Source organism: Saccopteryx leptura, chromosome 4 (genome assembly GCF_036850995.1).
Source record: "Saccopteryx leptura isolate mSacLep1 chromosome 4, mSacLep1_pri_phased_curated, whole genome shotgun sequence".
In the NCBI taxonomy this organism is placed as follows: Eukaryota; Metazoa; Chordata; class Mammalia; order Chiroptera; family Emballonuridae; genus Saccopteryx; species Saccopteryx leptura.
The window spans coordinates 205,376,075-205,388,736 of NC_089506.1; the positions used below are offsets into that span (position 1 = coordinate 205,376,075).

The following is a 12,662-nucleotide window of genomic DNA, read 5'->3' on the forward strand; positions in this document are numbered from 1 at the left end:
AAAGTTGTGTGTTTCTTTGTAGTCATGATTTTTGTCTTCTTGATGTTCAAATGCAAGTCCTGCTTTGGCACTTTATTCTCACTTTCATCAGAAGTCATTTCAAATCATTGCTACTTTTTGCCACAAGATGGTGTCATCTGCATATCTTAAGTTATTGATATTTCTTCCACCAATTTTCATTCCTCCTTCCTCTGAGTCTAGCCCAGTTTTTCATATGTCTGTGTACAGATTAAACAAATAGGGAGATAAAAGCTCACCTTTCACCTTTGCCTATAGGAAACCACTGGCAAAAGAGTATGTCTCTCCAAACTCTGTCCTGACCGTGGTTTCCTGTCTACAATACAGGTTACACGTCAGGACAATCAAGTGCTGAGACATGCCCATTTCTTCCAGGGCAACCCACAGACTCTGGGTGCAAGGCCCCAAATCTGCTTTTTTTTTTTTTTTTACAGAGACAGAGTCAGAGAGAGGGATAGACAGACAGGAACAGAGAGATGAGAAGCATCAATCATTAGTTTTTCGTTGCGTGTTGCGACTCCTTAGTTGTTCATTGATTGCTTTCTCGTATGTAGCTTGACCGCGGGCCTTCAGCAGACCGAGTAACCCCTTGCTGGAGCCAGCGACCCTGGGTCCAAGCTGGTAAGCTTTTTTTTTTGCTCAAGCCAGATGAGCCCATGCTCAAGCTGGCGACCTCGGGGTCTCAAACCTGGGTCCTTCCACATCCCAGTCCAATGCTCTATCCACTGCGCCACCGCCTGGTCAGGCCAAATCTGCATTTTGAATGAGGTGCCACTAAAGTTCCAGAGCCACTGAATCACTCACACTGGCCAGCAGAGACACTCTCCATGCAGTCCTCAGCATGCCCACTCCCTGCCTTGACAGGCACTGCGTGTGCCAGGGAAGAGGCAGGTTCTCTGCACTCTGGTGTTTCCTTCTGTGTAGAGGACAACATCCACTAAGAACAGGAGAGTTTAAAATCTTTAGAACGAGTCCTGACTTCTATTTACTGTGCTTTCTGCCTGAATGCCCTCCCTGCCCTAACCAATCAGCAAACTCTTACTCCTATTTCAAAACCCACCTTAGGTACCTCTCGGTAAAGCCTTCTTAAACTTTTTTTTTTTTTTTTTTTTGACGGAGAGAGTCAGATAGGGAGACTGGAAGGGAGAGAGATGAGAAGCGTCAATTCGTCGTTGCAGCACCTTAGTTGTTCATTGATTGCTTTCTCATAAGTGCCTTGACTGGAGGGCTTCAGCAGACCGAGTAACCCCTTGCTTGAGCCAGCGACCTTGGGTCCAAGCTGGTGAGCTTTGCTCAAATCAGATGAGCCCACGCTTAAGCTGGTGACCTTGGGGTCTCAATCCGGGGTCATCTGCATTCCAGTCCGACGCTCTACCCACTGCGCCTCCGCCTGGTCAGGCGGTAAAGCCTTCCTTAAAGACCTTCACGCCTCCTGCCCCCTGCCTGGGGGGGTGGTGATTATCCCTCCCCCGCCCCACACTTCTGTACCCGTATGTACTTACTGGTGCACAGACCGCCCTCGTTTGCAATGATCTGCCTCTCTTACTAGACCCGAGTTCCTCAAGATCTGAAACATCATCTTGTTGATCTCAGTGACTCCAATATGTCTGGTACACAGTAGGTGCTCAATAAATGCTGAACTGGGGATGGTAGGGAACCCTCTTCATGAACATGCTACATCAGAGCATACAAAGACTGAACATCATCAAGAGTCCAAAGTCAAACACAGTAAGTGGCAGCACAGAGAGGTAGCAAAGAGCTCAGGCTTTTAGAGTCCAATACTCAGACTTGGGCTTGACCCCTGATCCTGCCACTGCCTAACTGTGACCTTGGACAAGCCACTTCGCCCTCTGGAGCTCAGCCTTTATGCGCCAGTAACACACGGGGCTGTTCCAGGGATTCGACATGACAGCGCATAGAAAGAGCCCCGCACGGCGTCTGGCACACAGTGAGCACTCAACAGATGCAGTAGTAGCTGCTACTACTGTTATTATGTTGTGGTCGTTATGGTGGGGGCCGTAATTAACATTGTCACTGAACTACACATGGACTATTTGAGAACTTAGGAAGGAAAGCTAGGCTGGATCCAAACAGTGATAAAAAGAGGACTTCATGGGAGGAGTTATGGAACTTATACAGAGAAACCAGAGCAGGAAGTGGCAAGTCTGGTCTTAGCTGGGTGACCTTGAGTAAATTAGTTAATCTCTGTGCACCTCAGTTCTACCAACTGTAAAATGGGAGCAACTGTACCTTAATGCCTTAGTACCTACCTATTCTATTACGGTGTTATGAGGAGAAATAAACAAGCAAAAAGAGAGATATATAAACTGGCAGTTACTACATATGATACTATTATTGTTGTTATCATCATTGCCTTTGTTAAATAATTTCTGAAAAAAATTCTAGTAAATATGAGGCACTTCCCACCAAACCCAGGGGAAAGAGCAGGATAGTAAGTCCTGAAAAGAAGATGCAGAAGCTCCCACATGTGGTGTATGGCCTATACCTGGTTCTCTGTGAAGGGCTATATGTGAGCCTCATCTTCTCAGTAACCTGGGAACATGCACATTGTTACAACGGCCGCACAGGCGAGGACAGCAACTGAGGGACGTTCAGTTTAGCCACAGCCACAGCCCAAAACCAGGAGGCACAGTCTAACAGATCCAGCTGTTCCATGGCCCCTCCAACACCTGCTGCTCTTTGCCTATTTCAGTGGAGCCATTCTGCTTGGTATGTACTGACCTTGTACTATGGTTTTATTGCATAGTAACTGAAGATGAATGCCTTTCACATATTTATGGCTATCTGAATATCTTTTGCAAAGTACCTGTGCAAGTCTTCTGCTCATTTTTTTAATTAGGTAATTTTTCTTATTTGATGGAGTTCTTATACAGTGTGTCCATAAAGTCATGGTGCACTTTTGACCGGTCACAGGAAAGCAACAAAAGACGACAGAAATGTGACATCTGCACCAAATAAAAGGAAAACCCTCCCAGTTTCTGTAGGATGATGTGGCAGCATGTGCGCATGCACAGATAATGACGTAACACCGTGTATACAGTGGAGCAGCCCACGGCCATGCCAGTCGAGATGTGGACGGTACAGAGGAAAGTTCAGTGTGTTCTGAGGCTCACTAAATTTGAATCCGTGACCAAAGTGCAATGTGAATATCGGCGTGTTTATAACGAAGCGCCACCACATAGGAATAACATTACTTGGTGGGCTAAGCAGTTGAAGGAAACCTGCAGTTTGGTGGAGAAACCCCGTTCTGGTAGGCCATCAGTCAATGACGAGTCTGTAGAGGCTATACGGGATAGCTACCTAAGGAGCCCTAAAAAATCTGTGCGTGAGCCCGCATCAAACTGCACTGAATAGGTATGAAACTGGGAGAGTTTTCCTTTTATTTGGTGCAGATTTCACATTTCTATAGTTTTTCTGTTGCTTTCCTGTGACCGGTCAAAAGTGCACCATGACTTTACGGACACACTGTATATCCTGAGTACAAATCCTGAACTGCAAATACATATGACAAATGTTTTCTCTGAATACAGCTTGCCTTTTCACTCTCTTTATAGTTGTCTTTTGATGAGCAAAGATTCTTGAAATCTTTACGTACCCTAAAGGTCATGAAGAAATGTTGTTTTCTTCTTTAAAAAAAATTACTGTTTTACCTCTCACATTTGGACTTAGAGTACATCTGAAAATGAATGTTTATGGTGTGAGGTACTGGCCAAAATTCATTAACTATTTGGATATCTAGTTAATTCATCAACATTTACTGAAAAGGTCCTCGTTTCTCCAATGCACTGTGATGTCACCTTTGTCATTAATAAGGTGATACACATGTGGGGCTCTTTATGGATGTTCTAGTTCCACTGATCTATTGGAGTTTTATTTGTTTTTTTTTGTTTTTTAAAACAAGAGAGACAGAAGACAGAGCAATGGTTCCATTCTGGAAGCCTGAGTAAGATTTTTTTTAATCTTTATTTATTCCTTTTAGAGAGAGAGGAAGGGAGAGAAAGAAACAGGAACATTGATCTGTTCCTCTATGTTCCCTGACCAGGGATCAAACCAGCAACCTCTGCGCTTCGAGATGATGCTCTAACCAATGGAGCTATTGGTTTACTTTTGTGTCAATTTTATGCTGTGCAATCACTGCAGCTTTTTAACAAATCTTGCTATGTGATAATGTAAGTCCTCCAAACCTCTTTCCTTCGTTTTTTTCATTCTGGTACTGGCTATTCTTGGCCCTCTGTATTTCCATATATGTAAATGTAAAAGGCATTGCCTGGGCCCTGGTCAGCTGGTTCAGTGGTAGGTAGAGCATCGGCCTGGCACGTGGAAGTCCTGGGTTCAATTCCCAGCCAGGGCACATAGGAGAAGCGCCCATCTGCTTCTCCACTTCTCCCCCCTCTCCTTCTCTCTCTCTTCCTCTCCCACAGCCAAGGCTCCACTGGAGCAAAGCTGGCCCGGGCTCTGAGGATGGCTCCATGGCCTCCACCTCAGGCGCTAGAATGGTTCTGGTTGCAACAGAGCATCGCCCCCTGGTGGATATGTTGGGTGGATCCCAGTCGGGCGCATGCAGAAGTCTGTCTCTCTGTCTCCTCACTTCTCACTTCAGAAAAAACACATACACACACAAAAAATTCATTGCCTGATCAGGTAGTGACATAGTGGATAGAGCGTCAACCTGGGACACTGAGAACCCAGGTTCGAAACCCCAAGGTTGCTGCTTGAGCAAGAGCACGAGCTTAAGCATGGCTTACCAGGCTTGAGCATGGGATCACTGGATTGAGTGTGAGATCATAGGCATGACCCCATGGTCGCTGGCTTGAGCAAGGCTGGAGTCCCTGGTCAAGGCACAGATGAGAAGCAATCAGTGAACAATTAAAGTGCCACAACTACTAGTTGATGCTTCTCGTCTCTCTCCCATCCCATCTGTCTTTCTCTCACGCAAAAAACAAAAAAAAAACTTGAAAAGTCATCTTCTCAATTTCCACAAAAATACCTGCTAAGATTTCCTTTAAGATTGACCTAAATGTATAAAGATAGAGAGAACTGACATCTTTATAATAATGTAACATAATGACATTTATATTTCTTTCAATGTTTGCTGAACTTACACAGCTTTTGTTAAGAATTATTTCCAGGCCCTAGCCGGTTGGCTCAGTGGTAGAGCGTCAGCCTGGCGTACAGAAGTCCCGGGTTCGATTCCTGGCCAGGGCACACAGGAGAAGTGCCCATCTGCTTCTCCACCCCTCCCCCTCTCCTTCCTCTCTCTCTCTCTTCCCCTCCCGCAGCCAAGGCTCCATTGGAGCGAAGATGGCCCGGGCGCTGGGGATGGCTCCTTGGCCTCTGCCCCAGGCGCTAGAGTGGCTCTGGTCGTGACAGAGCGACGCCCCGAGGGGCAGAGCATCGCCTCCTGGTGGGCGTGCCGGATGGATCCCAGTCGGGCGCATGCGGGAGTCTGTCTGACTGTCTCTCCCTGTTTCCAGCTTCAGAAAAATACAAAAAAAAAAAAAAAGAGTTATTTCCAGGTATCTGATTTATTTTTATTCTACTGTACAGTAGTGTTTGAAATAATCATTTTCTAAATGTTTGCTGTTGGTAAATAGAAACACCTACTAGCCCTGGTCCAATAGCTCAATTGGTTAGTGTCATCCCAGTACGCAAAGATTGCAGGTTCGATCCCTGATCAGGGCACATACAGAAAAAGATTGGTGTCTCTTTCTCTCTCTCTCACTCACTTCCTCTCTCTCTAAAATCAATAAACTAAAAAAAAAAAAAACTTTTAATAGAAATACCCACTCGATTTCAAGATCTATGATGATTATACCTATTCCTGGCTCATCTTTTCACTCCCCAATGCCCAAGCACACTGTTTTAGAAGAAACCCTTAATATATAATTTTGCTTAAAGATACTGAGGAAAATAAAGAAAGCTGAATGGGTTACAACTTAATGTTTAATGCTGCATCTAATCCTAGAGCTTTGGAAGATCAACTAAGTCAACTCAGAGATATTAATCACTTAATAACTTTCTGATTAGAAATGTAACACTTGTTTTAGAAAGGTTAGAAACTTCAACTACAACAAAAGAGAAATGGCGGTTGTCAAGCACGTTGCTGCCCAGAGGTGACCACTGCTGGAGCTGCAACGTATTTCTCTGGGTCTTTTCCTTTGCAATGGATATTTATATAGATGAGTTCATGTTGTACGTCCATTTCCACGCCCATCTTTTCCCCCCACCTCTGGCTAAAATAAAAGTATTTTTGCTACTGAAAAGTGTTGCAAGCATCCCTAATGGCTTCACAGTATATCATGGAAAGGACAAGCACAGCAGTTACTCCTCTGCTAGGCATTAGAATTCCTAAGTGTTTACATGGCCATCTTCGTGTGCAAGACTGTGTCCCTATCTCAGGTAAGATTCCAAGGCAAGAATGATTACTTTGAACTTTTTACTACCTAAAATTAAGATTTTTCTCTTACAATGACAACTGTTACAATAATGTTTTCTCTCAAACTCTATCTATGTCCGCATATTTTTATCATCATAATAGAAAGTGTTGCAGCCTCCTATCGCCAGGACCTATTCTGTGTGCCTCAGAGGTGTTCACTCACAGCAACCTTGTGGGTTGATGCTCTGGGAGTCTAGAACCTGCCCAGAGACCCCACACAGAGAACCCAGGCAGTCTGACTCCAGACCCCAGACCCCATATTTAGAGCCATTATAGTATAGAAAATACAAACAATAAACAACTTTGACTAGCAAGCATTTATATGAAGTTATGAATGCCTAGCATACAAGAAAATCAAATAGATAAACAACAGATCAAAAAAACAAGAAGATATGTATTAGATCAGGGGTTGGGAACCTATGGCTCGCAAGCCAGATGTGGTTTTTTTTTTTTTTTTTTTCCAACTAGCAATAATTGCACCTCGGATAAACCTCATTGGCTATGATACTGCCACTGCGCAAAGCTCAGATGTGGTTCTTTTGATGGCTGCATCTGGCTCACAGACAAATCTTTAATAAAAAAAATGTTAAAAATATAAAACATTCTCATGTATTACAATCCATTCATTTCCTACTGCTCATGTTCATGGTTGTGGGTGGCTGGAGCCAATCACAGCTGTCCTCCGGGACAACACCAAATTTTTATTGGATAAATGCATAACGTACACGGGTTGTTGTATGGCTCTCACGGAATTACATTTTAAAATATGTGGCATTCATGGCTCTCTCAGCCAAAAAGTTTCCTGACCCCTGTATTAGATCTTAAGGTAAGTCCTTACAGCTGACCTTACTCCGTTTCATTTTCATTTTTTTGTGTGTGTGACAGAGACAGAGAGCAGGACAGACAGGGACAGATAAGACAGGCAGGGAGAGAGATGAGAAGCATCAATTCTTCGTTGCAGCACCTTAGTTGTTCATTGATTGCTTTCTCATATGTGCCTTGACCGGGGGGGGGGGGGGGGGGGGGGGCTCCCTTGCTCAAGCCAGCGACCTTGGGCTCTAGCTGGTGAGCCTGCTCAAACCGGCGACCGCGGGGTTTCAAACCTGGGTCCTCCACATCCCAGTCTGACGCTCTATCCACTGCGCCACCGCCTGGTCAGGCTCATTTTCATTTGAAAAAGAGAGAGCATTACCATATCTCCCAACCGATCTGTAGAATGTAGAATCCCAATACCACACCCTTGCACATTAATAAACTCTACCTTTTGAGACAAACTTATGAGTTTGAAACGCCTGGAGAACTACAGTCTATTGTCAATGTGCAACCAACACACGGGAGGCTAATCACCTAGAACTACAGACTGTAAACAATCCACAGAACCTTCCTTCTCAATAGTCACTTATTGCCCAAGTTAAACCATTACTGTTAATAATTATGTCCACTTCAGAGACAGTCATACTGAGTTCAAGTTTCATACCTCTCATGACGTGTATGATAACATGCCTCTTAGGATGCCTCTATTGCAAGATGTTGAAACTTACCTGCAAGCTAGAGTGTAAGAAAGGGTAACTGGAGTGACAAAGGGATAGGGGGACTAGAAATCCACGTCCCCCCAAATAACAATGTCTGGAGCGGGGGTGGGGTACACAGGGCCTGTGTCTCTTTGACCTGCTCAGCACCAAGGCAGGGACTCCTCCCCAGACATTCCCCAGAGCACCCCACTCTGTGCTTTGAAAACTTCCATTTGGACAGCATCCAGCCCTCTGGCTGGCAGGACAAGGAAAAGCTCCATACAGCATGAAACCAGACTAGAGGATTAGAGAAAGGTTTTACAGACGGGGCTTCTGATGAATCACTCTGAAAGATGTCAAACTGGGCCAGCCAGTGAGACTGTGTCTGAGAGGCCAGGGAGCCAGCAACCAGACAAGCATGCAGGTAGGGCTTTCAGCCCTGGAAAAAGTCACAGCTCCAGCACAGATGTTGTGACCAAAGTGGCAAGAGCAGCTGTTGTTAGGAAAAGCCTGGCCAGAACTTGCCTCTCTTGTACATCCTACAACAAATACTTGTTGGTCACTTACTATGGGTCAGGCCCTGTCCCAGCATCTGACAATTATCAGGTGAAAAACCACACAGGTCCCATCCTCATAAAGTTTGTGTCAAGTTGGGTGACAACTATACTAAGAACATTTCCGATGGCAAATGGACATGGCTGAGGGACCCTGGCCAGCTTCCTGGGAGCTCACTCAAGGGTGGATAAAGCTTCAAGAGCCCAGAGCACCTACTAGCTGGTCTAACTCCTTAGATATGAGAAGACCACACAAAAGGTGTTAACTGAGTGAGTCAACAAGAACACGAACAGGTGAAGCTAGAGAATATGGTAAAACTTATTTTTGGCTAAAGCCACAGGGCAATTTTATGGAAGAACTGGCATCAGGATGGGCAGGAAGAAGAGGGGTGCTGAGGAGGAGGAACGAAGATGCAGACAGGGGGCACAGGAGGTGTGTGTAACACTGAGTGAGAAAGAAGAACCGGCAGTGTGAAATGGGGTAAGAGATGTCCTCGGGTTATGGCAGGCGGTTACCCTAACTCACCAGGAGACAGCAGCGGTCCCCTGAGCGGAAACCCAGCTCCAGCCTGACCCTCCTCCAGTCCGTTCTCCAAACTCTGGAGGGACCACAGCAGTCCTCTGGTTAAAAACTTTCAGTGGCTCCCCACTATTCTCAGCCCACTCTCCAAATTCCTTAACATGATTTACAAGGCCCAGCAGGACCTGGTCTCTCTGACTTCTGCCCCATTGCTCTGCTCTAGGGTCCTACCCCTCCCTCACCCCGTGTACGTACGTACACACACACACACCACACACACACACACACACACACACACACACACACCTTACTGAAGGACCCGAATCTATTTCTTCCCAGCTTCTTCTCTGTTTCCTCTGCTTGAGCATCCTTCCTTCACACCAGCCCTGCCCGACCCCTACCCCCCATCTGGTAACAACCACTTATCCTTTAGGTCTCCACTTCAACAGGTGTCTGCCTACCAAGGATGCTCCTGACTCCCAAGCCTGAGTTACACAGTCTTCCCCTGTGCTCTTAAACTAGCTGGGTGGGAACAGGGTCTAAAGCACTCTGAAGACCTGGTGAACTTAGACTTGACATAGCAGGTGCCTTGGACTCACTATGTGTGATATGTTGAATAGGATAGCCTAAGAAAATGAATCTGGCAACACTGCGCCTCCCGTTCTAAAAGGATCAGTGCTATCCTAGGCAAAACGGAAATGAACCAAGAGGAGATGGGCGTCTGCCTGCTGGGTATACATTCTCCACCTCTCTGGGTAATAACCCCTGATTTTCTTTTTCTCTCATGCTCTGTCCATCAGCTTGGGAGGAGCTGATGCCACCCCAGCTCCAAGACCAATTAGAGCACTCCATGCCCCCTGCCACTAGTGCAGGGATGGTCATGAGACCCCAGGTTGGTCTAATGAAACTCAATTCTGGACTTCGGTTGGCAATACTAAGAAAAGAAGCTCTTCTTTCCCAAGTGATTGCTCAGCTAATATGGTGTAAACCTGGAGCCTGCTGAGAATAACTCCTAACGGTAGAAAGCAGAGACAAGAACTGGAAAAAGGCAGATAGTGACCGCTTCTTCTCAACACCTGGACTCAGCCATGGCTTAGCCAGAACACAGTGTTCAGTGACAGAGGCCAACTAGTTCCATCTGGGGCTTAAGGCAATTCCAACTTGGTTTTTGTCACTTGCAAGCAAGAATCTTGGGCCACACGAAAAAGCTGATCAGAATTAAGGCAACCACACAACACAAGAACAAAATAATTCCATCAGTGTGGACTCACAGTTCCTGGTACAGGTGACGTGTCAGTAGCAATCACACAACTCCATCAGTAAAGGTTCTTCTTACTGGTGGCATCTGTTAGTCAATTTCACAGCCTCTGCCACCAGTCTGGGCAATAAACCCATGATGCAAATAACCTTTCACAATTTCAATCTGCTTCAATTAAATCACAAAGTTGATACAGTAGAAAAAACCACAGGCACACAATATTCCAAAAGTAAAACCCTGTCTACCAGGAAAATCCCTTTCTAGTTTGAAAGCTGGGAATGTTATGAAGAATGACATGGTTCAAAAAGGGTTTGCAGCTTTCCTCTCAATTTTTCTGTAAATCACAAACTTCTTAAAAATAAAGTCCATTAAAAAAGGGGGGAGATCCCCAGATGCTTTGTATGTGCCCCAGCCCCCAATTATCAATTCTAAATCCTTTTAAGTATCTTAATTTCTCTTCCCAACCACTGTGACACTGTGCCCTAGGTCAGGGCAAGAGGGTATTAGGAACTCTCTCATCACTGGAAGGGTGACCAATCTGGACCAGCTGCTCAGGACTTTCCCAGTTTTAGCACTAAAAGTCCCATGTCCTGGGAAACCCCTCAGTCCCAGGCACACTGGGATGGCTGGTCACCTTATGTGTCAGTGAAGCCCAAGCTTCATTCTACCTCCTGCCTTCTTTCCCACAGCCACTGGCCCCATGCTGATACTCCACATGCCCCCAGGGCCCCCTCCCACATCCTGCTGCCCACACAGTGACTCCTGCCAGTCCTTGAACACTCCGCTCTGGGGTTGCCTCCTCCAGGAAACTTCTAAGAAGGTTCCCACAGGACCCCGGGCCTCTGGTGATCCGAGTGCTTGCCATGCTGTAGAGTCACTGGCTGGATGGCGGCTTCCCCCATCAGCCTGCGAACTCGCTCCAGGAATGAGCTGTTCTGTATCCCAAACCCAAGATGGTTGCTATCAGAGCCAAATGAAGATCGTCTCCAGCACTGGGGCGGGCACTAGCTGTTTATGCCATTCTCTACCAAGCCACTTTGGGATGGTCTAAGCCCCACACCAGTAAACAAGTCACCAGGTGACTCAGACAGGCTGTATTATGGATTAAGCTGATCTGCCTGATCCGGGGCAGGCAGCTCAGGTTTCCAGAAAGTACTGGATGGCCACGCAACCTAAACAATGCACCTGGGCAGTTCTCAGGATCCTTCAAAGGAGCCCGAGAACCTCTACCATAAGCCGCTGGCAGGAGGGTGAAGATGTCCCACTGGGCAGTGAGACTTGACTAAATTGAAAGTCTTTCCAAACTGACTTATAAGGAAGTTTGTGTGGGTTTTTTTTGTTTCAAAAATGCAGTGTAATGAGTGCAAGCACTAAAGCCAAATCCTGGCTTTGACACTTTTTGGCTGTTGTCATCCTGGGGCAAGTGACAATCTCTTTGAACCTTAGTTTCCACATCTATAAAATGGAAACAATAATAGTTCCTATAACTCATAGACTAGTGAGGACTAAAATAACACACAGGAAGTCCTTAGCAAGTACCTGGCACAGAAAATGCATTTAATAAATATTAAAGTAATTTAAAAGGTGAGAGCCCGAAGGCAGCTGGGTGCTGGCTGGAGGCCCAACCGTCCTCCCCTTCTCGGCCACAGCCACCCACTCTCTACATCCTGAGAGCCTTAGCCTCTGCCTTTCCCAGCCAGCTGCCCTCCCCTGTCAGATTCCTGTTTCCCTCCAACCTACTGCTAGTCTCGGGCCTCTCTCCTGCCCATGTCCTCTCTCACAACCCCCTAAAACCACTCCTCACCACATAATGGGCCCTCGTGCCCCCCACTCTGAGACCCACAAAGTTACATTTATTTATTTTTAGAAATAAAATGTAACAGGGTGACCCTGATTCATAGGAACACGTAGGTTTCAAGTATACATCTCCATAGCATGTGAACTATTCATTGCGTTGTGTGCCCATCACCCAGAGTCCAAATCACTATTAAATGCATGCTCCAGTCTGACCAGTGGTGGCACGGTGGACAGAGCATTGACATGGGACACTGAAGACCGAGATTCAAAACCCCAAGGCTGCTGGCTTGAGCACGGGCTTATCAGGCTTGAGCACAGGCTCACCAGCTTGAGTGCAAGGTCGTTGGCTTGAGCATGGGATCATAGACATGACTCTGTGGTCGCTGGCTTGAGCCCAAAGGTCACTGGCTTACAAGGGGTCACTGGCTTGGCTGGAGTCCCCCAGTCAAGGCACGTTATGAGAAGCAATCAATGAACAACTAAAGTGACGCAACTACTAGTTGATGCTTCTCATCTCTTTCCCTTCCTGCCTGTCTGTCTCTGTCTG

The 12,662-nt window shown here is 46.2% G+C and overlaps 1 protein-coding gene and 1 non-coding gene across 9 annotated transcripts in view; both read right to left on the reverse strand.

The window, feature by feature from the left end:
* CLEC16A (C-type lectin domain containing 16A) overlaps nt 1–12,662 on the reverse strand; it is a 221,537-nt gene that overhangs the window by 207,177 nt on the left and 1,698 nt on the right. The gene's annotated exons all lie outside the window — the stretch shown is intronic.
* Nucleotides 6,863–7,000, reverse strand: LOC136404583 (U4 spliceosomal RNA). Its single transcript, XR_010751311.1, has one exon. It is a non-coding gene; the product is annotated as a U4 spliceosomal RNA (small nuclear RNA).